This window comes from Triticum urartu, chromosome 1A, assembly GCF_056163025.1.
Source record: "Triticum urartu cultivar PI428250 chromosome 1A, HENAU_Tu73, whole genome shotgun sequence".
NCBI classification, from domain to species: domain Eukaryota; kingdom Viridiplantae; phylum Streptophyta; class Magnoliopsida; order Poales; family Poaceae; genus Triticum; species Triticum urartu.
The window spans coordinates 425859584-425887496 of record NC_141873.1 but is presented as its reverse complement, the minus strand read 5'-3'; the positions used below and the strand labels follow the sequence as shown (position 1 = coordinate 425887496).

General features: G+C 47.9%; 2 long non-coding RNA genes across 2 annotated transcripts; both read right to left on the bottom strand.

The window, feature by feature from the left end:
• Positions 1–13894: 13894 nt before the first annotated feature.
• Positions 13895–17625, bottom strand: LOC147991533 (uncharacterized). The gene is made up of 3 exons (XR_015613938.1): positions 17336–17625; positions 15835–15910; positions 13895–14206 (listed from the first exon to the last, which is right to left on the bottom strand). It is a non-coding gene; the product is annotated as an uncharacterized LOC147991533 (long non-coding RNA).
• A 3750-nt stretch (positions 17626–21375) lies between these two features.
• On the bottom strand, positions 21376–25046 carry LOC147991532 (uncharacterized). The gene is made up of 3 exons (XR_015613937.1): positions 24747–25046; positions 23298–23369; positions 21376–21663 (listed from the first exon to the last, which is right to left on the bottom strand). It is a non-coding gene; the product is annotated as an uncharacterized LOC147991532 (long non-coding RNA).
• Between the last annotated feature and the right edge of the window lie 2867 nt (positions 25047–27913).

Genomic DNA, 27913 nt, shown 5'->3' with positions numbered 1-27913 from the left:
ATCAACATAAATAGAGTGGGCATCAACCCAACTCAATCATGTCAAGTTCTTTGACTTGACCCAAGTAGTTCTTCCCACTTATCCAAAACACACACACTGGTTTGTAAACATGCGGACGTAGTTTAAGCAGCACCGCCCAACTGTCCTTGACCGTGGACACGGCTATTCGAATAGTTTTACACTCTGCAGAGGTTGCACACTTTACCCACAAGATCCGGGAAACTTCCGTGTCATCCACGACCCGCGGTACCTCAAGTACCCGGGGTAAGCACCCGATCACTATCTTTCCCTAGACGACACTAACAAGGAGTCCACTCGTTGTTCCGTATCCTCATGATGTACATCATACGAGACTCACTCGAGATCGTAACATCTGAGAGGGGACACAATGGTGTATCCGGTGCCCTGTAAAAACAGTCATGGCCGCCCTACCTGGCACGACCCCGTCCCGAGAGAGAGCACCAACTCTCCCCCGTCACTAGTAATGCGGGCTCCAAGCTAGTATCGGCCTAAGTAATCAATAATGCCCTTTCCATATAAGGGTAGAGTGGTTGCGCATGTAAGGTTGGGACAGTCGACAAATCTTAAATCTAATCCGTTTTCGAAAACAACACACACACTTGCCTCGGTACACCACTTCGTCATCAAGTGGTTACCCATATCATTGCCTCCCTCGGGCATAAGTGGCACCCGACGGGGTTTTCGAAAAGTCTTTTGAAAATACTTTGTCTCCATCACTATGCATATTCCCGTCCCTTTTTACGTAGCACTACTTCCACCGGCATAATCCTCATAGAAAGGTAGGGTCATGCATCATGCAAGTGTCAACGAGAAAAGCAACGGAGGCAAACCACCCCAAGTGGTCACCATTTTATCATGACTCGATGCAAGCAATAAAAGTGCCATATGACATGCATAAAAGGGGTTTCTTAGACATGGTCAAAGGGCTGCTTTCCTTGGTCTTCAAAGTCTTCAAGTTATTCAAATCCCTCTCCTTCTTCTTCTTCTTCTTCTTCTTCAGCAACTTCGTCTAATACGGGATATAATCGTCGCAAGAAAATAACGAGAAAATAAGGCAATAGTAAAACAGAAAAACCAAAGTGCTCAAAAAAATGTCAACTTATTTTTGATAAATACTAGGGGGAACTCTAAGAAGGGGAAAATTATTAGTTATCGATTTGGAGTTGTATAATAGGAGAAATGGATTTTCAGAGGGGAATATAAATGCTCAAATTTGAATTTAAATTTGAACAGTGCAGAAAAGTTTGATGGATATTTATGAAAGTTACACCATTAAATAGGTGGGATTTTTAGAAAAATATGGGAGTTGGAATTATTGCATTTGGATTAATATTTAATCCTGTGGAATTTTTGCAAGTTTCCAGAAAAAGAAAAAGGAGAAGCAGCACTGTGCAACTGGGCCAGAAGGGCCACACTGCAGCAGGCCCAGAGGGGATTCAGCCCGCGGGAGGCTGCCACATCGATGACGTAAAGGCAAAATACGCCTTCAGCCGACGCAGCGAACCGGTACGCGCGCGCGTGCGTTTTAAACCTGACGGGTGGGGCCCACCCATCAGTATGTGAGGCTGACTGACGGGCCCCATGGCCGTCGTCATCAACCTAGGGTCAGAGAGGGCGGCGAGCTCACCGGCGACGTTTCCGGGCACGGCGGGGGGAGCTGATGGCACCGCTGGACTCCTCGTCGTGTCGCCATTCGGGTGGTGCCGGAGTTGGTCGCCGGGGTGGCCTGGTTCACCGGCGACGAGGAGGCACGGCGGAGGAGCTTCGGGAGGTGCTTGGTTAGCTCGTTCTGAGCTGCAATAGGAGCGGGAGAAAGAGGGGAATGGGTCAGTGAGGTCTGGTGGTTCTAGATCGAGCAAGAGCGGGGGCGGAGAGGGGCTGTACCGCGAGATCAACGGTCGACCGAGGCGGCCGAGCTCCGGTCGATCTCGAGCATAGAAGCTCTCCGGGGTTGATTGGGTGGTGCGTGCGCGTTCTTGGGGGTGTGAGGAGGAGGCGGATGCCACTGGAACAGCCCGGGGCGGGCTTATATAGCCGCGCGATGGTCCACCGTGGACTTGTGCGCCGGCGAGCTCATTGCCGTCGCCACGGGTCACGGGGGCCTGTTTGAGTGTGTCTGGGGTGCTTGTGGGGGTCGACTACTCCCAGGGGGAGAAGAGAGGGAGCGGGGAACGCGGCAGAGCGGGTCCCCATTGCGGACAATGACTGGCGCGCTCGGGCGGCGCTCTGTCCGCATGCGAGGAGAGCCGGAGAGGGAGAGAGAGGAGGGGGCCGATAATGTAGCGCGACGCGGATGTCGAGGAGCATCGTCGGGCGCGCTGGGGAGGCCCGAGGTGGCCGGAGGTTCTTGGCAGGGGGCGGCTACAGTGCGGGTGTGCACTGTAGCGCGCTCTGGAGCACGCCAATTGCATGCCAGGGCATGCCTTTGGCTTGTAGGGCGCGGCCACTTGTGCCTAGATTGTTTAGGGAGGAGTAAACAAAGGGGAGAGGGCCTTGGATGCCCTGGACAGCCAGTAGGAGAGGAGAGAGGTTGAGGGAGAGAGGGAAATGGGCTGTCCAGAGAGAGAAAGTGGGGTTTTTCCCCTCCAATAATTGAGCTATGGGTTTGCCATTGCTACTGGAGGTGCAAGGGGACTAGGAGGGGCCGTGGTAAAGAGTTGAGGCCATGGAGAAGAGTGGAAGTGGTCAAAACAAGGGTTTTAGTAATATGGCAGAAGGTGTTTGTTGCTGGTTTGGGCAAGAAGATGAACTCCTATTGTCATGAGGCTTGACAGGGTCAAATGGCATGAGATAATAAGGGGTTCCACCAATATTGAGTTCATTTGGGCAAAGTTGCCAATGCAGCTTTTGTAAACCCTAGAAATTAGCAGAAATGGACTTTTCAAGATTTAGTCATGCAAATCTATTCTCCTTGATGCACCACTTAGTTTAGTGTCATCATTTGAGGCTCTGAACATGTCCACAAAAGTTGAGATCAAGGAGAGAAAGTTGGTAGTACAAACTTGTTCAAATTTGATTCTGGTCAGAGAGGGTTTTGAGGCACTTTGATCAATATAACATTTTCTCCAACTTGTGCCATTTGGTCTAGATGAATTATTAGACCATTTGAGTATGTTCACAAGGTTTGAGAACATTTGGACATGTTTGGCAATGTAAGGTTGCTCAAACTTCAAAATGGACAGAAATGGTTTTGAGGGGATTTCATGGGGTTATACTATTCTCCATGACATGATACTTGCCAAAATCATCAAACATGTCATATGTGACATGCTAGAATTTTCTTGGAAATTTTGGAGAATATTTCCTTTGTAAATATTTCAAAAGCTTGAAATATCCAGGAAGGGTTTTTGAGGGATTTGACCAATATTTTGAACATGACCATGTGTTGAAACTCTTATATATGGGAAATATATGCCCACTGAGTTTCCCTGATTTTTGACAAATATTTTTAAAACAATTAAATAATTTTTCCCTATTAAAGACCATTTCTGGCCTTAAGAAAAAGCTTTTAAATAAAATAGTAAAATAACTTTTAAAATTATATTTTTGTGGTTTCTGGGTATCCTATATCTAATAGGTTTCAAATATACCTTTTGAAAGATTTTTCATACCTCAAATCAAGTACTTGAAGTGAAAATCTCAATTCAAGGGTTTTTGGAAAACTACTTTTAGAAAATACTTTTTGGCCAAATTATTTTTGTAAGAAAATACTATATTGCACTATACACATGGCATGATCATTGGGCAGAAGTTTGGAGCAAGGAGATGAAGTATAGAAGGTGAAGCTATGTTGACTTTTAAGAGCACTTGAAAAACACAGAGAGAAAACCAATTCAAATAAAAAGTCAAATAATGCAAAAGTTTTTGCCAAACCACACTTTATCATGATTTATCATCTTAAGTGTTGTGCCATGAAAATCAGGGTGTGACATGTTATGGAACACTCTTGAAAGTAATGGCGTAGCTTTCGGGATGCCATGAATACCGCGTATGCAATCTTTTGATAATGCGGGTACCGTGATTTGCATGGAGTGAGGACAGTGGACACGTAGTAGACCGGCCTTTGAAGGGGGAGTTTGTGTCCGTCCGTTTCCCGCTCGACGACGAGTACTGCGCTGACAACTTGATGGGTTGCTGCAATGTACAATAGCATTGGTTCGCCGGTGTTTGGCGCGGCCAGGACTGGGTTTGTTGCCAATATGGCTTTTATTTCATCAAGTCCAGCCGTGGCAGCATCCGTCCACCCGAAGTGTTCGGTGCGCCGAAGGAGGCGATAAAGGGGCAGTGCCTTTTCTCCCAAGCGAGAGATAAAGCGGCTTAGAGCGCTATGCATCCGGTTAATTTTTGTATTTGTTTGAGGTCCTTTGGGATATCCAGTTGCAACAAAGCTCGGATCTTGGCCGGATTTGCTTCAATTCCTCTAGCGGATACAATGAAGCCCAAAAGCTTTCCGGCTGGAACGCCGAAGACGCATTTTTCTGGGTTGAGCTTGATGTCGTATTTTCGGAGGTTGTCGAATGTTAGCCTCAAGTCGTCTACTAGAGATTCGACATGTCTTGTTTTGACGACCATATCATCCACATACGCCTCCACTGTCTTGCTGATCTGGTTTGCCAGACATGTCTGAATCATGCGCTGATATGTTGCGCCGGCGTTTTTCAGCCCGAAGGGCATTGTGTTGAAGCAGAATGGGCCGTATGGTGTGATGAATGCTGTTGCGGCTTGGTCTGATTCTGCCATCTTAATTTGATGGTAACCGGAGTATGCGTCGAGGAAACACAACGAATCGTGTCCTGCGGTGGCATCGATAATTTGATCGATACGGGGGAGGGGAAGGGATCCTTTGGGCAAGCCTTGTTAAGGTCTTTAAAATCGACACACAGGCGCTAGGATTTGTCCTTCTTTGGTACCATCACCAAGTTTGCTAGCCAGTCCGGATGTTTTATGTCTCTAATGAATCCGGCCTCCAATAGCTTGGCTAGCTCCTCTCCCATAGCCTGTCTCTTGGGTTCGGAAAAACGCCGAAGGGCTTGTTTGATAGGTTTGAATCCTTTTAGGATATTTAAGCTGTGTTCGGCCAGCCTGCGTGGGATTCCTGGCATGTCTGAAGGGTGCCAGGCGAAGATGTCCCAATTTTCACGTAGAAATTCTCGCAGTGCGGCGTCCATATCAGGGTTTAATCGTGCCCCGATGGATGCTGTTTTATTGGGGTCCGTTGGACGGCAGTACGGCAATCCTTTATCCTGTTGATAACCAGGAGGAATCTGGCCCAGTAATGATGTACTGTTTCCTCGGGCTTTTGCCTGATTTGGGAAAGATCGCTTATGTTCGGGTGGGCGGGTGGCGTTGATTCTGAAACCTCGCCCAATCTAAGATTCAGAGGCCGAAGAGCTTCCGAACTCTGAGGTCTGGATTCTTGGATGTTGTCCAATGAGTCTAGCCCGTTGCCTGATTTTAAGCTCAGGTCTTGAGTTACATCCTCCCCTCCGCGGGTATCCGGCTTGGAGAGGTCAGGAATTCGGACGTAGCTAGTCCTTAAAATAGATGAAGGGTCGCCGCACTGCGCCTCTACCACGGCGACGTGGTGGGTGGCCTGGGGAGAGTTAATTTCTCTTAGATCGGGTTTAAGCCCAATCTGGTCGTAATCCGTAGTGATCCCCAGGGCGGCGATGCGATCCAAGAGCTCGTTTATGGAAGAGAGCTCCATTGGATCTAACTGCTCGGCGAGTTCCGAGGTGATGTGAAGATTGCTTTTGATGACCCGAGAGGTCATCATCGGCGCAACAGCCGAACAGGCGGTCATAAGAAAATCGCCGAGCCGGAGAGTTTGGCCGACAGCCAAAGCTCCCTTAGCAACGGTGCCATCTTTAAAGACGGGAAGAGGCATCCTTCCTGATTGCGACGACACAGAGGAACTCTCAATGAAAGCACCAATGCCGGTGTCAAAACCGGCGGATCTTGGGTAGGGGGTCCCGAACTATGCATCTAGGCGGATGGTAACAGGAGACAAGGGACACGATGTTTTTACCCAGGTTCGGGCCCTCTCGATGGAGGTAAACCCTACTCCTGCTTGATTAATATTGATGATATGGGTAGTACAAGAGTAGATCTACCACGAGATCAAGGAGGCTAAACCCTAGAAGCTAGCCTATGGTATGATTGTTGTATGATGAAGTTGTCCTACGGACTAGAATCCTCCGGTTTATATAGACATCGGATAGGGTTAGGGTTACACAGAGTCGGTTACAATGGTAGGAGATCTTGAATATCCGCATCGCCAAGCTTGCCTTCCATGCCAAGGAAAGTCCCATCCGGACACGGGACGAAGTCTTCAATCCTGTATCTTCATAGTCCAGGAGTCCGGCTGAAGGTATAGTCCGGCTATCCGAACACCCCCTAATCCAGGACTCCCTCAACGGGCATCGGTGTTAAAGGAAGGAAACGAGCTAGGGGAGAGGGGGGGTTCGACGTAGTGGCTCACAGCCGATCCGAAGGAGTCACCAGAGAGCTCAGGGATGCGCTCAGGACGACGAATCGACGACGACGATCTCCGGCGCCTGACGATGAACACGACAACGTCGCCGATGTTGCGGGGCTCCCTGGCTTGCGTGAATAGGCGCGAAGCTTCAGGACAACGTGGCGGCGACGAGGGATACGTCGGGGAGGCAAGGCGGTGGCTTAGGGCGCGACAACAGTGAGCGGCGGCGACGGGCACGCTCGGTGGTGGGGAAGAGAGCAAGACAGGGGAGGGGAGAGAGAGCAGCGAGTGAGGGAGAGGAGAGAGGGGTCTCGCGGCGTCTCTGTGGCATCGTCTAGGTGCATCGAGGGGGAGCCAGGCAGGCAGCTGCGTGCCGGCGCGCGCGGGCATCGTGCACTGCTTCCCCTCTGCCTACTGGCGAGAGGAGGAAGACAAGGCTACCCCTGGCGGGCTGGGCCTGAACAGGAGCCCGGCTGCTGGGCCAGGTAATGCCAGGTGGGTCTCTTTCTCTCTTCTCTGTCTTATTTCCTTCTGTTTTTACTATTTTCTATTTATTTCAATCTGTTTTGTTTTGTTTTGTTTTGTTTTAAATACCAAACCATTTTATAAAATCTGAAACTTCTTGTGGGCACTCACTGAATTATTCCAGAGGTTCACACCATGTTTCAAATTGTTTGAGACTATAAAACTATAGATATCATTTTATAGCCCCAAATGAAATACATATTGGATTAATTCAAATGACCAAAACAAATATTTCTGATATACCAAAAATATTGGTTTTAATTTACCTCTTGCCAATATTCCCAGAGATTAACAGGAACATTTTCTTGGGCTCATTTGAAAAGGATTTAATGTTGATCATTTTTAAAAGTTTCTAAGGCTTGAGAATTCCCTCAATTCAATTTCCTTGAATTTAATATGATGCATGGATGCGTATACAATGACAAGCAGAGGCCAAAGCTAGGGCTGTGATAGTAGGATTCTTTTTACTCCTCAATCCCTTTGTCGCTCTGGTGAGGCCTCCTGACGTAGAAGTTTTGACTTTTCTCTCCTCAAATTTCATGATTTTTTTAGTATCACGCGTGTATCTTGGAATCGTGCGAATAGTCTTGTGGCGAGAACATTGTTCTTGGTGCCTCCTGACATTTAGGGGTTGTGGCAGTGTCCCGGGGAGTTGAGCTCCGAGGTGTTGTCGTCACAATTTTATCGTTGCAGTTCTGGAATACCTGAGTTCGCCGACATCGAAAATCTCTTTTATGCAGTTTTTGGTGAGATAACCTCGATGCCACCCAGTACTGGGGCGGGAGTTCGGGAGTATTGCCATAACTCGTATAACGGATGCTTTTCGTAGTTTGAGGTACACGATTTCCGAAGGTTTCTTGGTTATGTGTTGAAGGATGGATACAGCTGGATGTAGGATTGTTGGTTTGGGTGAGATATTATGCTTCCCCTGTATCCCCAACACCTGATTGCATAACCAGAAAGTTTCGGGAGTTTATAAGTGGGAATTCAAGTATCACATAGGATATCTTTCCAATAGACACATGATACAATATGGGGTCTATCATATGTTTGTTCCAGCTTATTCTGCAAGCCAATCCTTTGTTTTGTTTTGAGTGATGGTATTCGAGTTGCTTCAATGTCAGGTGTTGATTCCATTCCTTCCCTAAATGGTGTTCTCATACTTCTATGTGAATACTAATCCTTCTTGATCATCGAGATGGTCATGTTAATTCTTTTCTACTAGTGTGCTTCTCTTCAAGTGGATCCAATCATTTTCAACATCCGCAAGATCAATTCTAAGTTTTTCTCAATGGTGTTTGTTCCATTCCATATGCTCCAAGTTGCCTTTGTTTTTCCCGCCCTCCCACCCTTTTCTTCAAGGACTCAGAATTCTTAATCAAGTATCCATTTTATTCATGCGAAGTCTCTTCATTCGTTTCCTTCAATGTTCTTACTTGGTGGTTCTCATGAAGCTGATCTACAAGTTAATCATTCTTCGTTCTTTTTCTTCTCCGGTGGATTCAATTCAAGCTTTGTACATCATATCATGTCCTCGTTTCATATGCTTTCCCATGCCGGTGCACCTCTTAATCGCTCACCTCTCTCTATTCATTTCCGGAGTGCTGAAGATATCTCAGAAGATTCAAGTTTCCATTTTCAATTCGCTTAAGTTCTTTTGAGGATGTTATCTCATTCAAGCCATTTAATTCAACTGGCACACTCTCTTTGAAATCATTTCAACGGTGTTTCTTTTGAGTGGGCCCTAACTCACAGGTCTTTTCCCAGGATCTTACCTGACTCTTCTTATTTTTTCCGGAGTTACTCTTAAATTCTTTTCCAAGTTTGACGTAAGAATGGATTGTCATCAGTCATATGTCTTTCTTCAAGATATTCCAAATTCTTTCATCGTTGGTTCAACCTTTCTATTCTTCATTCCGGAGTGTCTCAACAATTCATGGTGGTGTTTCTCGTTGTCATTCATAGATTTTGAGGACCTAAGAAGAGTTCCTCTTAAATCCTTACCCGTTCTTCCAAAGATTCATAGTTCAAGCTTGTTGCCACACTCTCATAATTATTTTTGATTGTGAGAATTCTTTTCACCCATCCGGAGCAATTCAGGAGTCCTTTCAGTTTGATTCTCCGGTGCCCATCATCTCAGAATTATTCATTCCCGCTTCCAGCTCTCGCTATCAAATTCTTTTGGGGCATCGTTCAAGTATTCTCTAATCAGCTCGGGATCTCTTCGTTCTCTTGTATCAAATTCTCTCAAGTATCTTCATTCAATTTTTCCAATTCTTCCCGGTGAATGGTGCCTCTACTACTTCCATTTTCAATTCTTACGGTGCTTTGTTCAAGATTCTTCTTCCTACGTTATCATATAGATTTATTCGTTCTTTCCAATCCTACCGGTGCTTCGTCGAAGACCTTCTCAAGTTTACGCTATATCTTTCCTCAATCCTTGCCAATGAGAATGAGTAGTATGCCAAATCCATTGTGTGTCATCAATTTATTGATAAATGATAAGCATACAGTAAATCTTTTTTTATTTCCTCGAGGTGATTAATCTTTTCTTTCTAGAGTTTGTTCATCATATCACATTCTTGGTTTCAAGTTGTTCATCTTTCTTTTCCGGAGTTGCAACTTTTCTCTGTGATCTCGTCACGAAGCTCCATCTAAATCATTACAAGGCTCACCTTGTTCTTTCAACTTCTCTTTCTTTTTATCATCATTTTGTTACCGAAGTTCTTCAAGGAGGCTCTGCATGATGGTTCAACAAGGATTTAATTCCTTCTCAAAGTGTTCATCGAGATTCTTTGAAGAGGAGCTCAAGTATTCTTCATCTTGCATTCCAATGTACAATTCTTTCTATCTTGTCTCTTAAGGTGGTGTTATGTCATTCTTGAAAATTTCTTTTGTGTTTCATGATTCGCAAGTTGTCAGGAATGAGGTATTTAAACCCATCACTTTCTTCCTTGGAGTTATCTTGGTATATATTTACCCTAAAGCCTTCCATTGGGAATGTTGCTCTTTGTGATGTTTACCTATGATTGAAGTTCTCTTATCATCTCGGTGGTAGAAGTTTTTTTTATCTTTTCTAGCTCTCAATCAAATCTTTTTCCCGTGAGTGGCTGGTTGTCGAAGATGTTGTTCTCTTCTCTGTTCTCTTGATTCCACTCTTTCATTCATCCCGAAGGCATTGTGATGTTTTCTTCGACCCATCATCTCATTTTGGAGATCGTGTTATTTTCCTTGCTTATCCATTTAACCAGAGTGTCGTGTTTTCATTCGAGCTCTCTCATATTATCATGTTTTGCCTCCTTCCTCAACCAAAGTGATGTCTGAAATCTTTCTTACCCCTTGTGCCATTTTTCAATAGTTCCGGAGGCAGTGTGTTGTTGATTTCATCAAGTATCATCCCATCTTCCCAAGTTCATGTTAATTCCTTCCATTTTCAGTCGGAGTGATGTCCAAATTATATCATTCTTATTCCTTCTCTATCTTGTTTTAACCAGAGTGGCTTCAAAATCTATCTTATCCCCTAAGCTCTTGGTTCTCATCATGTTCTTTGTTCTTCTTTGCTAACGGAGTGTTAGCAATCTCGTTCACCTCCATTGTATTCTTTATTTCGAAATGGTTTAACATCTCAAGGTTCGTGGTTTCACTCATTTGTCAAAGAAGCAACTTAGTTTTACCTTTCCTCTTCCTCTTTCGTTTTCCCTCTAGTGCCATTCTAGATCTCGGGACGAGGTCCTCTTGTAGTGGTGGAGTGTTGTAATGCCCCAAGACCGAAGCTTCAGATGCCTTCCATGATTTCCGAGATTCGTCGTGTGATTTGTTTGGTTCGTTGCTTTCATTTTTTTTCATGTGCATTGCATCATGTCATCTTGCACCTCTTCTTAAAACTCAACCAATTAAATTGTATGGATCTTCGATTCATTTAAATCGAGGGATATTCACTATGGTGATTTCTCTTTAAAAGATATTCTCCCAATATTTTAGGGAGCTATAAAAATTATATTTCAATAATTTAGAATCACCCATAAACACACTTGCAAAATATCCCAATGCCTTTGCTATCTCAATTCTTGGTCTCCAACCTTGCCATATATATTCTTTCATCATATTCCGGAGCTCCACCAAAAATCTGAACATTTTTGGACCTTCCCAAACCTCACTTCCTATTCAAATTATTTGAATTTCATCTTTCAATCTTGGCCATTTCTATTTTCTTGGAACGAGAACATTTTTGTGAGTCCGGGAAATTTATCCGCGTGTCCAACTTCTTCCCCTAACCCCCCTCTTTCTTTTTCTCCTCTTTAATTGTTTTCTGTGAAGGGAAATAAGAAGAGCAGAGAGAGGGAGAGCAGCCCCATCAGTCCGGCCCTTTTGCTCAACCAAACCCACCCACCGGCCTCTTAGGCCTGCTAGGTCGGCCCATTCTTTTTCCTGCTAAGGCCCAAGGCCCAACCAGCTCTAACCCTAGGCGCCCGAACCACCTCTCCCGATCCAATCCCCTCCTCCTCGTTCCTCCTCCCACCGCCTCACGCACCTGCACCGCATCGCAAGGGAGAGGAGCTCCCCAGCACGCGCGCGCCCCTCTCTTCGATCGCCCGCACCCGATCCCCAGCTCTCTCCCTTCGTTCTCCTCCTGGCGCCGCCACTCACAGGGTGAGAGAGCATCGCCACACCCTCGTCCCGTTCCCCTTTCCCCCTCCTCGTCACCGGAGTCCAGCCGCAGGAGCGCCAACACCACCAGCCTTCCGTCCCGCGCTCAAGCTCCTCCGCCCCTGAGCTCCGTTCGTGCCGCCGTTTGCCCGGATCCGGCGCCGACCGACTCGGATCCACTCGTCTTCGCCGTTCCCGGCACTGCCGGAACCACGCTTCAAGTCCCCGTCGTCAATCTCCACGTCGACGCCCCTGCTTCGCTTCGAGCCCTCCTCTGTGTCGTTCGCTTAGGCCGCCAGTAGGTTTAGCATGCCAAGGCTCAACCATGCTGCTTCCTCGATGGACCAGCTGCCCGTCTTCACCGCGTCACTTCCTCGAGCTGCCTCCTGCCCTGACCGCGTCCAGCCGTAGGCCTCTGAGCCTTCATCCAGCTGCTGCCGCACGACATCTCCGCGGGTCGTCCTCTGACTTTTGTCATTTCGAGGCAGCCCCACGCCTAATACCATCTCTGAGGATTTTTGTCAAGTACCATCCCACGGGATCACGTCAAGACCGATGGCCGAACAAGTACACTCTCTGAGGATACTCCAAGTGCAACTCGTTTCCGTGTACAACTACCATCGTCTCGGATTGCGCCAAGTACCACGACACCCATGACCCATCAAGTTCGACTACAACGTGTACCAATAACGTCGTCGAAGACCCGTGTAACACATGCGTCAAATACCTCTACGGAAGACCCGAACGTCTTTGAACCGTGTACGACTACCGTCACCGAAGACCGCGAGTACAACTACTTCCCAATACGGCGCCAAGTTCCACCACCGAAGACTGTTTTGGATTCGCCAAGTCTGACTATAAAGCGAAGACCCGTGAACCACTACTTCCCTCATCGAACCCGAACCGTCCTGAACGCACGCTTCAAAGTTATAACCGCCGGAACGACGCCCGTGGACCGAATGCTTGTGTTGTATGAGATGAACTCCGTGTTTGCACCGTGCCCGTTTGTTTCATGCACGTCCCCATTTGCCATGCCGTCGACCCGTGGGAACCCGGTAACCGGGAGCTCCCCACCGTTCATCGCATGACACGCTCCCATCACACTTTCTTTTGCACCGGCATCTCAATCGAGTTACCGGAACCGGAATGTTGCCGTGGCACCCCTTCCATTCCCTCCACGATGACAAATTCTTCATAACATGCTCTTGTAACATTTTCATAAAAATTGCTTAAAACTTGCAAATGTCATCCGACCCCATTTAAATTGTTTAGATTGTGTAGTTTACGTTTGCCTCACCTCTTGCCATGTTTAACAACATTTAATATTGTCGAGTAGCCTAACCGGGAGTGAACTAAATAATCGAATGTGGTGTTTCGTCAATATGCATCTCGTTGCATATTGATCTCCACTTAACTTGTAGTTTTGTTTGTGCACTTTGCCATGACATGCATATTTAAACCGGACATGCATCATACTTGATTGTGCGTCATGCCATGTTTATGCTTGTTGGTTTACTATGTTGCTTGCTTCTTTCTGGGTTGCTTATCTCATTAGCTTCGGTTTCATTCCGGAGTTGTGAGGATCCGTTCGACTACGTCCATTTGTCTTCTTCATGGACTCGTTCTTCTTCCTTGCGGGATCTCAGGCAAGATGATCATACCCTCGAAATCACTTCTATCTTTGCTTGCTAGTTGTTCGTTCTATCGCTATGTCGCGCTACCTACCACTTGTTATATCATGCCTCCCGTATTGCCATGTCAAGCCTCTAACCCACCTTCCTAGCAAATCGTTGTTTGGCTATGTTACTGCTTTTGCTCAGCCCCTCTTATAGCGTTGCTAGTTGAAGATGAAGTTGAAGTTTGTTCCATGTTGGAACATGGATATGTTGGGATATCACAATATCTCTTATTTAATTAATGCATCTATATACTTGGTAAAGGGTGGAAGGATCGGCCTTATGCCTGGTGTTTCGTTACACTCTTGTCGCCCTAGTTTCCATCATACCGGTGTTATGTTCCTTGATTTTGCGTTCCTTACGTGGTTGGGTGTTATCGGAACCCCTTGACAGTTCGCTTTGAATAAAACTCCTCAAGCAAGGCTCAACCTTGGTTTTACCATTTTCCTCACCACCACCTATACTTTTCGTGACGCACTCGATTCAATCGTACACTAGTCATACACGCAAATGTGTACGATCAAGATCAAGGACTCACGGGAAGATATCACAACACAACTCCAGACACAAATTAAAATAATACAAGCTTTATATTACAAGCCAGGGGCCTCGAGGGCTCGAATACATAAGCTCGAAAACACAAGAGTCAGCGGAAGCAACAATATCTGAGTACAGACATAAGTTAGACAAGTTTGCCTTAAGAAGGCTAGCACAAAAGCAACATCGATCGAAAAGGCAAGGCCTCCTGCCTGGGAGCCTCCTAACTACGCCAAGTCGTCAGCGGCCATCACATAGTAGTAGGCACCCTCGGGGGAGCAGTAGTCATCAGTGGTGTCGTCTGGCTCCTGGGATCCGTCATCTGGTCGCAACAAACGGGTATGGGGGGAAAAGAAGTAGCAAAGCAACCGTGAGTACTCATCCAAAGTACTCGCAAGACTTACATCAGATCTAAACTAAGTATGCATCTGTATCAAAGGAATGGGTTGTATCTATGGACTAAACTGCAGAATGCCTGAAGGGAAGGGGAAAGCCTAGCCTATTAAAGACTAGCATCTTCTGGAAACCACCATCTTGCAGCAACAGGAGGGAGTAGAGTAGCATAAAGTAAAGTAGTAGAAGTGTTATCAACCTCGGCCAGAGATCCTTCCTCAACTCCCTGCGAGAAAGCAATCCCAGAGCCATACTATGCATTTCTCATCACGATCCAAATATCATCACCATCCAATTCCCATCACAAGTATGCAGTTCTAGTTGTATCGATGGGGATACAACTCCAAGTGTCCGTTACCGTAGGACAGGCTACCGATAGATGTTTTCTTCCCTGCAGGGATGCACCAACTTATCCACCATGCTCGATTAACTCCGGCCGGACACACTTTCCTGGGTCATGCCCGGCCTCGGCCAAACAATACGCCGCAACCCGACCTAGGATTAATAGAGAGGCCAGCACGCCGGACTAAACCTATGCCCCCAGGGGTCATGGGCCATCTCCCCGGGAACTCCTGCACGTTGCGAGGGCGGCCGGTGAGCAGACCTAGCTACCTCCCTAAAAAGGCAAGAGCTTACCAGTCCAACCCGGCGCGTGCCGCTCAGTCACTGACGTCTATTAAGCTTCGCTATACGACGCAGAACGCCCATACTATGCCCACGTGATGGTTAGTGCTATCAGGCCAGAGGCCCCTCGGATCAAATATCCAAATCGTAGTGGATTTGGAACGCGCGGTAACGAGCAGAGACTCACGATCGATGTGACCCCGTCGCCCCGTCTCGAGTACTTGCGGCAAGGGCTAAGAATGCCCGGCCACGCCTCGTATGTATCTTGCGGGCACCTTCCAGGTCAACCCGACTCCACATCACTCGCAATTAAGCTCGCGCGGGTACCACTCTGGGTCAACCCATCTTTGGTCACATGGTTCAGTGCAAAGTCATAGTAACCATAGTAACTGTGTGTCTAACACCAAGGGGAAAACCCGAGGAATCACCCCCGGTGAATTCCACTCGATGTTGTCATCAAGGTGAACGTAAGAGGATCCACCCTCGAGGTTCACGTTTGATGGGTTGCACGACAGAGCTGTAACGGAAGTGGTTAAGGAGGAAATCACCCTCGATGACCTCGACCGTAAAGCTACACTACGGAGATCTCATCAGGAGTGATGTAAGAGGTTCCACCATCGACACTCGATGGTAACTCTGCAGAGTCGTACAACTAAGGTGGGGGGTGTTGTGTGGTGTCGGGGCCTGGGCGTCGATCACGTTGATCGAGTCATCAAACATAAAGGGGCAACTGGGACAAGGTGGGGGTCACTGATGGATCACTAACCATCCTATACTAATTAGTTTAGGATAAGCAGGTAAGGTATGAAAGCAGGTAACAACAACAGGCTATGCATCAGAGTAGGATCATACAGAAAACAGTAGCAGTTTTAATGCAAGCATGAGAGGGAAAGAAATGGGCGATATCGGAATGCTCAAGGGGGGTTTGCTTGCCTGGTTGCTCTGGCAAGGAGGGGGGGGGGGTCGTCGTCGACGTAGTCGATCACAAGGGCGGCATCAGTCTCGGGGTCTACCATAGAGAAGAGGGGGAAGAAACAGTAAATATAAAGCAAACATAGCACCATAAAGCATAACATGGCAAAAGGATGTGCCGGGTGTGACCTAACGCGGTAGGAGGTGATACCGGTGAAGGGGGGAAACGTACGGGAAAGTATCCCCGGTGTTTCGCGTTTTCGGACATTTGAACCGGAGGGGGAAAGTTGCATGTTTGCTATGCTAGGGATGCGTGGCGGACGAACGTGCTGCGTATCCGGGTTCGTCTCGTCGTTCTGAGCAACTTTCATGTAGAAAACATTTTCATCCGAGTTACGGTTTAATTTCTATGAATTTCCAAAGATTTAGCGTTATTATGAAATTATTATTAATTCGAAAATAGATGCAAAATTGCTAAGTGCACACATCACTATGTACATAGAAGTGTACACAGCCTGGCCTATGGGTCTAGGGGGTCCCAGTTGACCAGTCAATGTTTGACTGGTCAACAGGGGGTGGGCCCCTTGTCATTTACTCATCTTACTAACTACAGATTAATTAGGCTAATTAATTAGTTAGTTTAACTAAACCAATTTAATTAAGTTAATTCATTAATTAATTAACTAATTAATTAATTTATTATTAGAACTTCTTTTCAGGGGCTGGGCCCCACTTGTAAGTGGCTCGGGGGTTTAGTGGGCGTGCGGGTGCAGCGGGCTAACGGGGCGGGCGCGGTCGAGGCCGTGGCCGTCTTGGCTGCGGGGGCGCTGGCGCGGTGCGGCCAGGGGGCGCGGCCGACGACCCCGGCCGGCCGAAGCAGGCGAGGCGGGGAGGGGACTAGGCGACGCCGACAGCGGTTGGCGGCAGGGCCGACGAGCGGTGGCCGGCGCGGGCGTGAGCAGCGCTGGGCGCGGCGGTGCGCGGGGAGCAGCGGGGGCGATTGTGGCGCAGGCGAGCGGTGAGGGGTGGAGGCCAACGCCGGGGCGGCTCGATGGCGCGCGCAGCAGCAACGGCAGGCGACGGAGCTGCAACAACGGAGGGAGCAGCGGGCGGGCGGTTGCGGCGCAGGGGCGCGGGGCCGTGGGCGCCAAGGTGGGGGGAACAACGGCCAACGAGGGGGCCGCGGGCGAGCAGTGGGCGCGGCCAACAGGCGGCAACCGGAGGTGAGCGGCCGTGGCCCGGTGCGCGTGGGCGGCGCAGCGCTTAGGCATGGACAGGGAGCGGCGAGCGCGGCGTGAGCGTGAGGTGGCCGCGGGGAGGGAGGCAAGCATCAGCAACATAGCAGGCGAGCCGCGAGAGAAGATGCAACAGCAAGTAGCAGAGGCTGCTGTCCGAGCGGGAGCGGCCATGCGCACGGGGGCGCTCGGGCGTGGACGGGGAAGCAGGGGGTCGGACGGTACGAGCAGCTAGCAGCACGCATGGTATCGAGGCGCGGCAAGAGGGGATGTGAAGAGGAGCTCACCACGGAGGCACACAGAGGCCCGTCGGTGGCTTAGGAGCTGTAGAGGCGACGGAGTTGGAAGAGACGGCGGGGCTCGTCGGGGCCGATGGCGAAGATGATGTAGGGGGTCGATGCCGGGGCCCTCGACTCGGTCTTGTCAGCGAAGAGGAAGCAGGGGACGACGATGGTCCTTTTGGGCGCGGCGGAAGAGCGCGCGAAGGCTGGTGGTCACGGCGGGGCGAGGTGGCCGGCGATGGCGGACCGCGATCATGGAGGATCTGGAGCAGGGGGGGGGAGATCCTGGGTGCTGACGAGGCCGAGGGGGAGACTTTGTCTTATCCCCCAGCGGCGTGGGCATGCTAGGTGGGCCGAGGCCCAGGGAGAGGCCAGTGGCCTTTGGCCTGTTTTTATTCATTTATTTAAAACAGAGACAGCTAGGGAAAAGTTTTGGGCTACCCAAAGACTTAGAAAATAATGTGGAACTAGGCCACTTAAATTCTTTGTAGTAATCGGCATTGCCACAAAAAGTTTGAGGGGCAACCGAACTCATTTGGATTTTGCACAAATAAAATAGCATTTTGAAATGCCGAAATGGCACTATTTTAATTGCTATAGTCCATCCTGGCTTGGAGGTGATGTTGTTTTCCTTAACAATCATTTGTTATGGAATTTTTGACAAATGATGAACATTTTGCCAGCAACTTTTCATCAACTTCAAACTTTACTTGAATTTGAATTGACTGGAATTTCAAATGGGATATTGAACAAGGTGATTAAGCACTGTTTGGAAAAATAATTAGCTTAACCACAGAGGGTTACTGTAGCATGACACTGGGGATGTTACAAATCTCCTCCACTACAAGAAATCTCGTCCTGAGATTTAAGTGGGGAAGTAAAGAGTAACTTCAGGAGAACTGACCCTTATAGGGTTAATTATCTGGTGAGCAATTCATGGAATGAGGCAGAAGTATCTCGAGTAGAAACTTAATAAAACATCGAGAGCAAAGTATGAAGGCTCAATAGGAAGTTTCAAGCGGATGGGCAAACGATTAATACCTGAACAGAGTGTGAGTAAGGGGTTCAGAGCATCGGGAATAGATCATCTCTCGGAAGGTGGCTCGTGACATGATATGAAGCCAAGTGTAAAGAATATTTCGGCATCAAGGGTGTACAGGAGAGTCAGGTTTCAATCCTGGTGGAACTATGGGTTATGGGCCCACCATGTGGGTTAAAAGTAGGAAGAGTGCTGACATCTTGCACGATTATGATAGCAAGGCATGTCAGAGGGTAGCCTGTCAGTTATGTCGGCAACAACGTTGGTACCAAGGGCGAGGGACAAAGAGAACCATTTTCCTGCTCGTTGAACGAGGCGGACTAATAGGCAAAGTTCTCGTCCATCGGCGGCTACCGGAATGCCACCATCAATAGTAACAGGCATATTCTGACCAAGTAGTACATCGAGGTGTTTATAAAAGCAGTGACGTATTACTTCTTAGATCATATAACCCTCAAGAAGGTTAAACAGAACAATGGAAAGGAAAATGTGATTATCAGATTAAACAGATCAATGGAAAGGAAAATGTGCTTAAACACATATTTCAGGGGTATATCCTTCCCAAGAACAAGCAGAGTATGATATCCAATACCGGATGGAAGGTAGAAAACCACTTAGGTAAGGGGAGAGGAATTTCATGATGTTACCCATAAAGTGGTGTTTGGGTAATTGAGCAGGAAACATTTAGCATTGGGCTCGTTGAAAATCGTAGTACCACAGACAAGCTTCGAGATAGCATTGACATGGTCTTCAAGCAAGGTCGGACTTTGGATACACCAAGGATCCATCGGAAACAACTTAGAAAATAAGTCATACAATTTTAGCAGGGAAAAGATGAGGGTGTGGCCGACGGGCTCAACCACAATCCATCGACATGCCAAAAGGATGTATTTCCGAAATTATATGAACAAATTTGTGTCGGGGAAGGCAAGAATGTTATGATGATAAAATAAATCATCGAGGGGGGGATTGTATTTCTCACCATGAATTCGATTGATATCCTGGAAAAGCTCAGAATGTTGATGATGATCACGACACATTTGTCGAGAGATTTCATGAAGATGTCACCGAGCTGAAAAGGAAGGATGAAGTGAAAGGCTATGAGAACCATGGATTCGACACAAGCTCAAAGTCAAGCTTGTTGTTCGAGGTGAAATGATAATATGAGGAAGATCGACGTAAGCTTAGCTCATCGTCGAAAGTTGCTCCGGGCATAAGGACCAGGCAGCACAGTTAAAAGTGGACATGAAAAAAAATATAGCCGATCAGGCTAGGAATGATGTGATGGGGTATAAAGCTTCTCAGTATCAAGTACTAGGTGTAATGCCTTAAGGTAAATCGGAGTAGAGGTTGGACGGGGGAAATGATTTGCAGAGGATAAGTAATTTCAACTTACCCAGTAAATGGGATCAAGGAGGAAATATGGACGGGACCATAATTGCAAGGGATCCAATTTACGATACCGGAAGAATTATACAAATGATTAAATATCCTTGCAAGAAGCTTTCATGATAAGTTCCACACTGAGTCCATGGGCATGAACACAAAGGTTTAGGGTCGACTCCCACTTCTACAATGCATAACCTTTCATTTTACTTCTCGCTCTTGATGAAGTTGTAGTATTGAAAATTATATCTGATGAAAGGCCAGTAGAGTATAACCCGCATAACTTTTGAGTTCACACAGATTAGGGAAGACACAGGTTCAACCCATCGGGGCATCTTAGGAACATATATCATAAATTTCGAGAATAAAATATACCACCTCGAAAGCAGAGCATGGTTGGTAAAAGCAGATGATAGAATTTACCAAAGGCATTATGTGTCAGGGCAAAACTCACAAGTTTAATGAATATGAAGGACATTGTCGGATAATAATCCAACCAAGGATATGGCGGTCCATAAAAGACCTGATGTGAGTATCGATACTCATCTAGAAGAAGAAAGAATGCAAAGGAATCGGGTTATAGATATAACTGGATAACTTCAAAGCTTGAATACAAAGGAATTACGATTTTCAAATCAGAAGATCTGAAGCAGAGGCTCTGATCAAAAGATAATTGAGTTGAATCGATACAGATCGACAATCAATCAAGGTTTGATTTGACAAGAACAAGCTCATGTTTGGAGTGACGTCTGAGCCGGAAGGATGAATGCTAGGATCTGATTGAGGATTTCGAGTAATTCGCAACATATTGTATCAACGGACTCAAAGTGATAATGACAAAGGCTGACAATAAGATTACTAGACTTATGGTTTTAACCATAATGCAAGCAAGCAAGAAATTCAAGAACAATAGGCTGTTGAGGATTTTTTACAAGAACAAATGGTATTACGAAGACTTTTGTGAAGTACATGAGTCAACTGAGGATGAGCGGATACTCGATAGGTGCACAAGGTTATCCATAGGGGTATTCAGATGACAAGGAACTGCAAGGCAGTAAGCTTAAAGGATTCTCGAAACAAAGGATAGCAATTCAGGGCATCTTGTGATAACAAGAGCAACAAGGAATGATTGTATGAATGACTAGTGTATATAGTTATCCATAAGGATATATCGGTGGTAGGGAGCTGCAAAGAAGTGGGCACAGGGTCTCAAGACTCATCGAGGAGTACCTTCAGAGTCTTCTGATGAAACAGTCGGTCATCTATGGTGAGGGGCTCTCCGGGATGAAGTGGTTACGAGAACCTAATGTCAAGTTAGTAAAAATTTAATCCGAAAGGAAGAGAGATCAGAGTCCCAGAGTATAGACAAGGAGTAAAAGATCCTAATACCTCCCAATGGCGACGTGGGGCCGTAAGCCACACAACCATGTTAGTAAAACAGTTTTCACCGACTAGACTCAACTTCGGCCAAGGAGTTTAGAAGGGGATTCCTACAGGCAGTCGGCTCTGATACCAACTTGTGACACCCTCGATTCAATCGTACACTAATCATACACGCAAATGTGTACGATCAAGATCAAGGACTCACGGGAAGATATCACAACACAACTCTAGACACAAATTAAAATAATACAAGCTTTATATTACAAGCCAGGGGCCTCGAGGGCTCGAATACATAAGCTCGAAAACACAAGAGTCAGCGGAAGCAACAATATCTGAGTACAGACATAAGTTAGACAAGTTTGCCTTAAGAAGGCTAGCACAAAAGCAACATCGATCGAAAAGGCAAGGCCTCCTGCCTGGGAGCCTCCTAACTACGCCAAGTCGTCAGCGGCCATCACATAGTAGTAGGCACCCTCGGGGGAGCAGTAGTCATCAGTGGTGTCGTCTGGCTCCTGGGATCCGTCATCTGGTCGCAACAAACGGGTATGGGGGGAAAAGAAGTAGCAAAGCAACCGTGAGTACTCATCCAAAGTACTCGCAAGACTTACATCAGATCTAAACTAAGTATGCATCTGTATCAAAGGAATGGGTTGTATCTGTGGACTAAACTGCAGAATGCCTGAAGGGAAGGGGAAAGCCTAGCCTATCAAAGACTAGCATCTTCTGGAAACCACCATCTTGCAGCAACAGGAGGGAGTAGAGTAGCATAAAGTAAAGTAGTAGAAGTGTTATCAACCTCGGCCAGAGATCCTTCCTCAACTCCCTGCGAGAAAGCAATCCCAGAGCCATACTATGCATTTCTCATCACGATCCAAATATCATCACCATCCAATTCCCATCACAAGTATGCAGTTCTAGTTGTATCGATGGGGATACAACTCCAAGTGTCCGTTACCGTAGGACAGGCTATCGATAGATGTTTTCTTCCCTGCAGGGATGCACCAACTTATCCACCATGCTCGATTAACTCCGGCCGGACACACTTTCCTGGGTCATGCCCGGCCTCGGCCAAACAATACGCCGCAACCCGACCTAGGATTAATAGAGAGGCCAGCACGCCGGACTAAACCTATGCCCCCAGGGGTCATGGGACATCTCCCCGGGAACTCCTGCACGTTGCGAGGGCGGCCGGTGAGCATACCTAGCTACCTCCCTAAAAAGGCAGGAGCTTACCAGTCCAACCCGGCACGCGCCGCTTAGTCGCTGACGTCTATTAAGCTTCGGCTGATGTATACGACGCAGAACGCCCATACTATGCCCACGTGATGGTTAGTGCTATCAGGCCAGAGGCCCCTCGGATCAAATATCCAAATCGTAGTGGATTAGGAACGCGCGGTAACGAGCAGAGACTCACGATCAATGTGACCCCATCGCCCCATCTCGAGTACTTGCGGCAAGGGCTAAGAATGCCCCGCGACGCCTCGTAAGTATCTCGCGGGCACCTTCCAGGTCAACCCGACTCCACATCACTCGCAATTAAGCTCGCACAGGTACCACTCAGGGTCAACCCGTCTTTGGTCACATGGTTCAGTGCAAAGTCATAGTAACCATAGTAACTGTGTGTCTAACACCAAGGGGAAAACCCGAGGAATCACCCCCGGTGAATTCCACTCGATGTTGTCATCAAGGTGAACGTAAGAGGATCCACCCTCGAGGTTCACGTTTGATGGGTTGCACGACAGAGCCGTAACGGAAGTGGTTAAGGAGGAAATCACCCTCGATGACCTCGACCGTAAAGCTACACTACGGAGATCTCATCAGGAGTGATGTAAGAGGTTCCACCCTCGACACTCGATGGTAACTCTGCAGAGTCGTACAACTAAGGTGGGGTGCTGTGTGGTGTCGGGGCCTGGGCGTCGATCACGTTGATCGAGTCATCAAACATAAAGCGGGGCAACTGGGACAAGGTGGGGGTCACTGATGGATCACTAACCATCCTATACTAATTAGTTTAGGATAAGCAGGTAAGGTATGAAAGCAGGTAACAACAACAGGCTATGCATCAGAGTAGGATCATACAGAAAACAGTAGCAGTTCTAATGCAAGCATGAGAGGGAAAGAAATGGGCGATATCAGAATGCTCAAGGGGGGTTTGCTTGCCTGGTTGCTCTGGCAAGGAGGGAGGGTCGTCGTCGACGTAGTCGATCACAAGGGCAGCATCGGTCTCGGGGTCTACCGGAGAGAAGAGGGGGAAGAAACAGTAATTATAAAGCAAACATAGCACCACAAAGCATAACATGGCAAAAAGATGTGCCGGGTGTGACCTAACGCGGTAGGAGGTGATACCGGCGAAGGGGGGAAACATACGGGAAAGTATCCCCGGTGTTTCGCGTTTTCGGACATTTGAACCGGAGGGGGAAAGTTGCGTGTTCGCTAAGCTAGGGATGCGTGGCGGACGAACGGGCTGCGTATTCGGGTTCGTCTCGTCGTTCTGAGCAACTTTCATGTAGAAAACATTTTCATCCGATTTACGGTTTAGTTTCTTCCAAAGATTTAGCATTATTCTGAAATTATTGTTAATTCAAAAATAGATGCAAAATTGCTAAGTGCACACAACACTATGTACATAGAAGTGTACACAGCCTGGCCTATGGGTCCAGGGGGTCCCAGTTGACCAGTCATTTACTCATCTTACTAACTACAGATTAATTAGGCTAATTAATTAGTTAGTTTAACTAAACCAATTTAATTAAGTTAATTAATTGATCAATTAACTAATTAATTAATTTATTATTAAAACTTTTTTCTTCTTTTTTTTTCAGGGGCTGGGCCCCACTTGTAAGTGGCCCGGGGGTTTAGCGGGCGTGCGGGTGCAGCGGGCTAACGGGGCGGGCGCGGCCGAGGCCGTGGCCGTCCTGGCTGCGGGGGCGCTGGCGCGGTGCGGCCAGGGGGCGCGGCCGATGACCCCGGCCGGCCGAAGCAGGCGAGGCGGGGAGGGGACTAGGCGACGCCGACAGCGGTTGGCGGCAGGGCCGGCGAGCGGTGGCCGGCGCGGGCTTGGCGGTGCGCGGGGAGCAGCGGGGGCGATTGCGGCGCAGGCGAGCGGTGAGGGGGTGGAGGCCAACGGCGGGGCGGCTCGATGGCGCGCGCAGCAGCAACGGCAGGCGACAGAGCTACAACAACGGAGGGAGCAGCGGGCAGGCGGTTGCGGCGTAGGGGCACGGGGCCGTGGGCGTCAAGGTGGGGGGAACGGCGGCCAACGAGGGGGCCGCAGGCGAGCAGTGGGCGCTGCCAACGGGCGGCAACCGGAGGTGAGCGGCTGTGGCCCGGTGCGCGTGGGCGGCGCAGCGCTTAGGCATGGATAGGGAGCGGCGAGCGCGACGTGAGCGTGAGGTGGCCGCGGGGAGGGAGGCAAGCAGCAGCAGCATAGCAGGCGAGCCGCGAGAGAAGATGCAACAGAAAGTAGCAGAGGCTGCGGACAGAGCGGGAGCGGCCGCACGCACGGGGCGCTCGGGCATGGACGGGGAAGCAGGGGGTCGGCCGGTACGAGCAGCTAGCAGCACGCATGGTATCGAGGCGCGGAAAGAGGGGATGTGAAGAGGAGCTCACCACAGAGGCACACGGAGGCCCGACGGTAGCTTAGGAGCTGTAGAGGCGACGGAGTTGGAAGAGAGGACGGGGCTCGTCGGGGCCGATGGCGAAGATGATGTAGGGGGTCGATGCCGGGGCCCTCGACTCGGTCTTGTCAGCGAAGAGGAAGCAGGGGACGGCGACGGTACTTCTGGGCACGGCGGAAGAGCGCGCGAAGGCTGGTGGTCACGGCGGGGCGAGGTTGCCGGCGATGGCGGAGCGCGATCGTGGAGGATCTGGAGCAGGGGGGAAAAGATCTTGGGTGCTGACGAGGCCGAGGGGGAGACTTGGTCTTATCCCCCCAGCGGCGTGGGCAGGCTAGGTGGGCCGAGGCCCAGGGAGATGCCAGGGGCCTTTGGCCTGTTTTTATTCATTTATTTAAAACAGAGACAGCTAGGGAAAAGGTTTGGGCTACCCAAAGACTTAGAAAATAATGTGGAACTAGACCACTTAAATTCTTTGTAGTAATTGGCATTGCCACAAAAAGTTTGAGGGGCAACCGAACTCATTTGGATTTTGCACAAATAAAATAGCATTTTGAAATGCCAAAATGGCACTATTTTAATTGCTATAGTCCATCCTGGCTTGGAGGTGATGTTGTTTTCCTTAACAATCATTTGTGATGGAATTTTTGACAAATGATGAACATTTTGCCAGCAACTTTTGATCAACTTTAAACTTTACTTGAATTTGAATTGACTGGAATTTCAAATGGGATATTGAACAAGGTGATTAAGCACTGTTTGGAAAAACAATTAGCTTAACCACAGAGGGTTACTGTAGCATGACACTGGGGATGTTACACTTTTCCCTTGGGAGTCGCGCTCCCGAGGGTCATCTTTATTTAACCGCCCGGTCCAGTGCGTCTCTAAGTGTTGGTCTGAACTGGGCGATGTCTGGCGCCCCTGGGAAACCAGGGTCTATGCCAACCCGACGTCTTGCCCATCCGGTGTGCCCTGAGAACGAGATATGTGCAGCTCCTATCAGGATTTGTCGGCACATTTGGGCAGTCTTGCTGGTCTGGTTTTACCATTGTCGAAACGTCTTGTAACTGGGATGCCGAGACTGATCGGGTCTTCCCGGGAGAAGGAATATCCTTTGTTGACCGTGAGAGCTTGTGATGGGCTAAGTTGGGACACCCCTGCAGGGTTTGAACTTTCGAAAGCCGTGCCCACGGTTATGTGGCAGATGGGAATTTCTTAATGTTCGGCTGTAGAGAACTTGACACTTAACTTAATTAAAATGCATCAACCGCGTGTGTAGCCATGATGGTCTCTTTTTGGTGGAGTTCGGGAAGTGAACACTGTTCTTGTGTTATGGTTGTGCGTAAGTAGTTTCAGGATCACTTCTTGATCACTTATAGCTTCACGACCGTTGCGTTGCTTCTCTTCTCGCTCTTATTTGCGTATGTTAGCCACCATACTTGCTTAGTGCTTGCTGTAGCTCCACCTCATTACCTTACCCTACCCATAATCTTAAATAGTCTTGATCTCGCGGGTGTGAGATTGTTGAGTCCTCGAGACTCACAGATACATCCAAATAGTTGCAGGTGCCGATGAAACCAGTGCAGGTGGTGCAACTGAGCTCAAGTGGGAGCTCGATGAAGATCTTGATCGTTGCTATGTGTCTTTTCCGGTTGATCAGTAGTGGTGCCCAGTTGGGACGATCGGGGATCTAGCATTTGGGGTTGTCTTCTTTTATTTTGGTTCCGTAGTCGGACCTTGATTGTACTCTGGATGATGTATGTTTAATTTGTTATTTGTGTGAAGTGGCGATTCTAAGCCAACTCTTTATCCCTTTCTTATTCAGTACATGGGATTGTGTGAAGATTACCCCACTTGCGACTAAACCACCATGCGGTTATGCCTCTAAGTCGTGCCTCGACACGTGTGAGATATAGCCGCATCGTGGGCATTACAAGACTGATTTGTCCAAGTACCAGGCAGCATATAGTATGGACAGTGAAAAAGTTAAAGCGCTGGCTTATGAAATCATGGGTCTCATCCCTCCAACACGTAAGCATACTTTTGCTCTTGATGTTGATCCATCCCTACTTATCGATGATGAAGTGGTATTCGAGGCCTTAACTGGCATCAACTGGACGTCGCTTGACTTCCAGATGGGCAAAGAAGAAGAGCCGGAGCAGGATGACCCGGAGTCATGAATCCGCTGGGACGAAGGCAACTGACATCCAGCGGCTCTTAATCATGGCTTAATTTCAATGTGCTGAAAAATGCTTGGTTTCAATTTGCAGGCCCACTATGGCCTTATAATAGGCTAGATTTGAAAATAATGATCTGTCATGCCATCGTGCATGTTTATCCTTTGAATGCTTAAGCCGCCGAACTGATATTTATGATCCGCCACTTGTGCGTATAATATTATTAATCATGTGGATCCGATCAAATATTGTTATACTCCCTACACACAAGCAAATAGCATGTGCCCTGGCGGTTTAAGCCAAAGAAGGTAACAAATACCTTTGAAAACCCTAATATAATACTCTTTGATAGAACGACTAATGGCTATCTAAGCCGGAAATATGCTGGCGACTTAAAATCGAAAACCAGGGTGGTTTACCAAACCCTGAATATTCATATCATTATGGAAAACATACCTGTAGACTAAAATCATGGTAACTCCTTTGATAATGATAAGCCATAGACATGAAATATCATGATGTTTGATTGCTCGAGGCAAATATCCTGGCAGCTTACAATCCGCTATCAGGGCCGGTTAGAAACCCAATACGCTCAATTGTGAGTCATATAATCACGGCTACATGGTCTGAATTGCACAAATATACTTGAGCAGAAGAAATCGTTGATGGACGCAAAGCCAAAGTGTCCAGAAGAAAAGAATTTCAGAAAAAAAGTCAAGTGCTTTTATGGGCCGCACCGCCTTAAAAAGTCAAGTGTTTTCATGGGCCGCACATCCACTAAGATTCGAGTGCTTTCATAGGCCGCACCGCCTTAAAAAGTCAAGTGTTTTCATGGGCCACACATCCACTAAGATTCGAGTGCTTTCATAGGCTGCGCAATCTTAGAGTCGTCCTCTCTCATTGTAAGCCGACCCTCACATGACAAACCGCCGTTTTAACCTTAACAAGTTCATGGACTTAATTAAAAGATTGACTATTAAGAGTA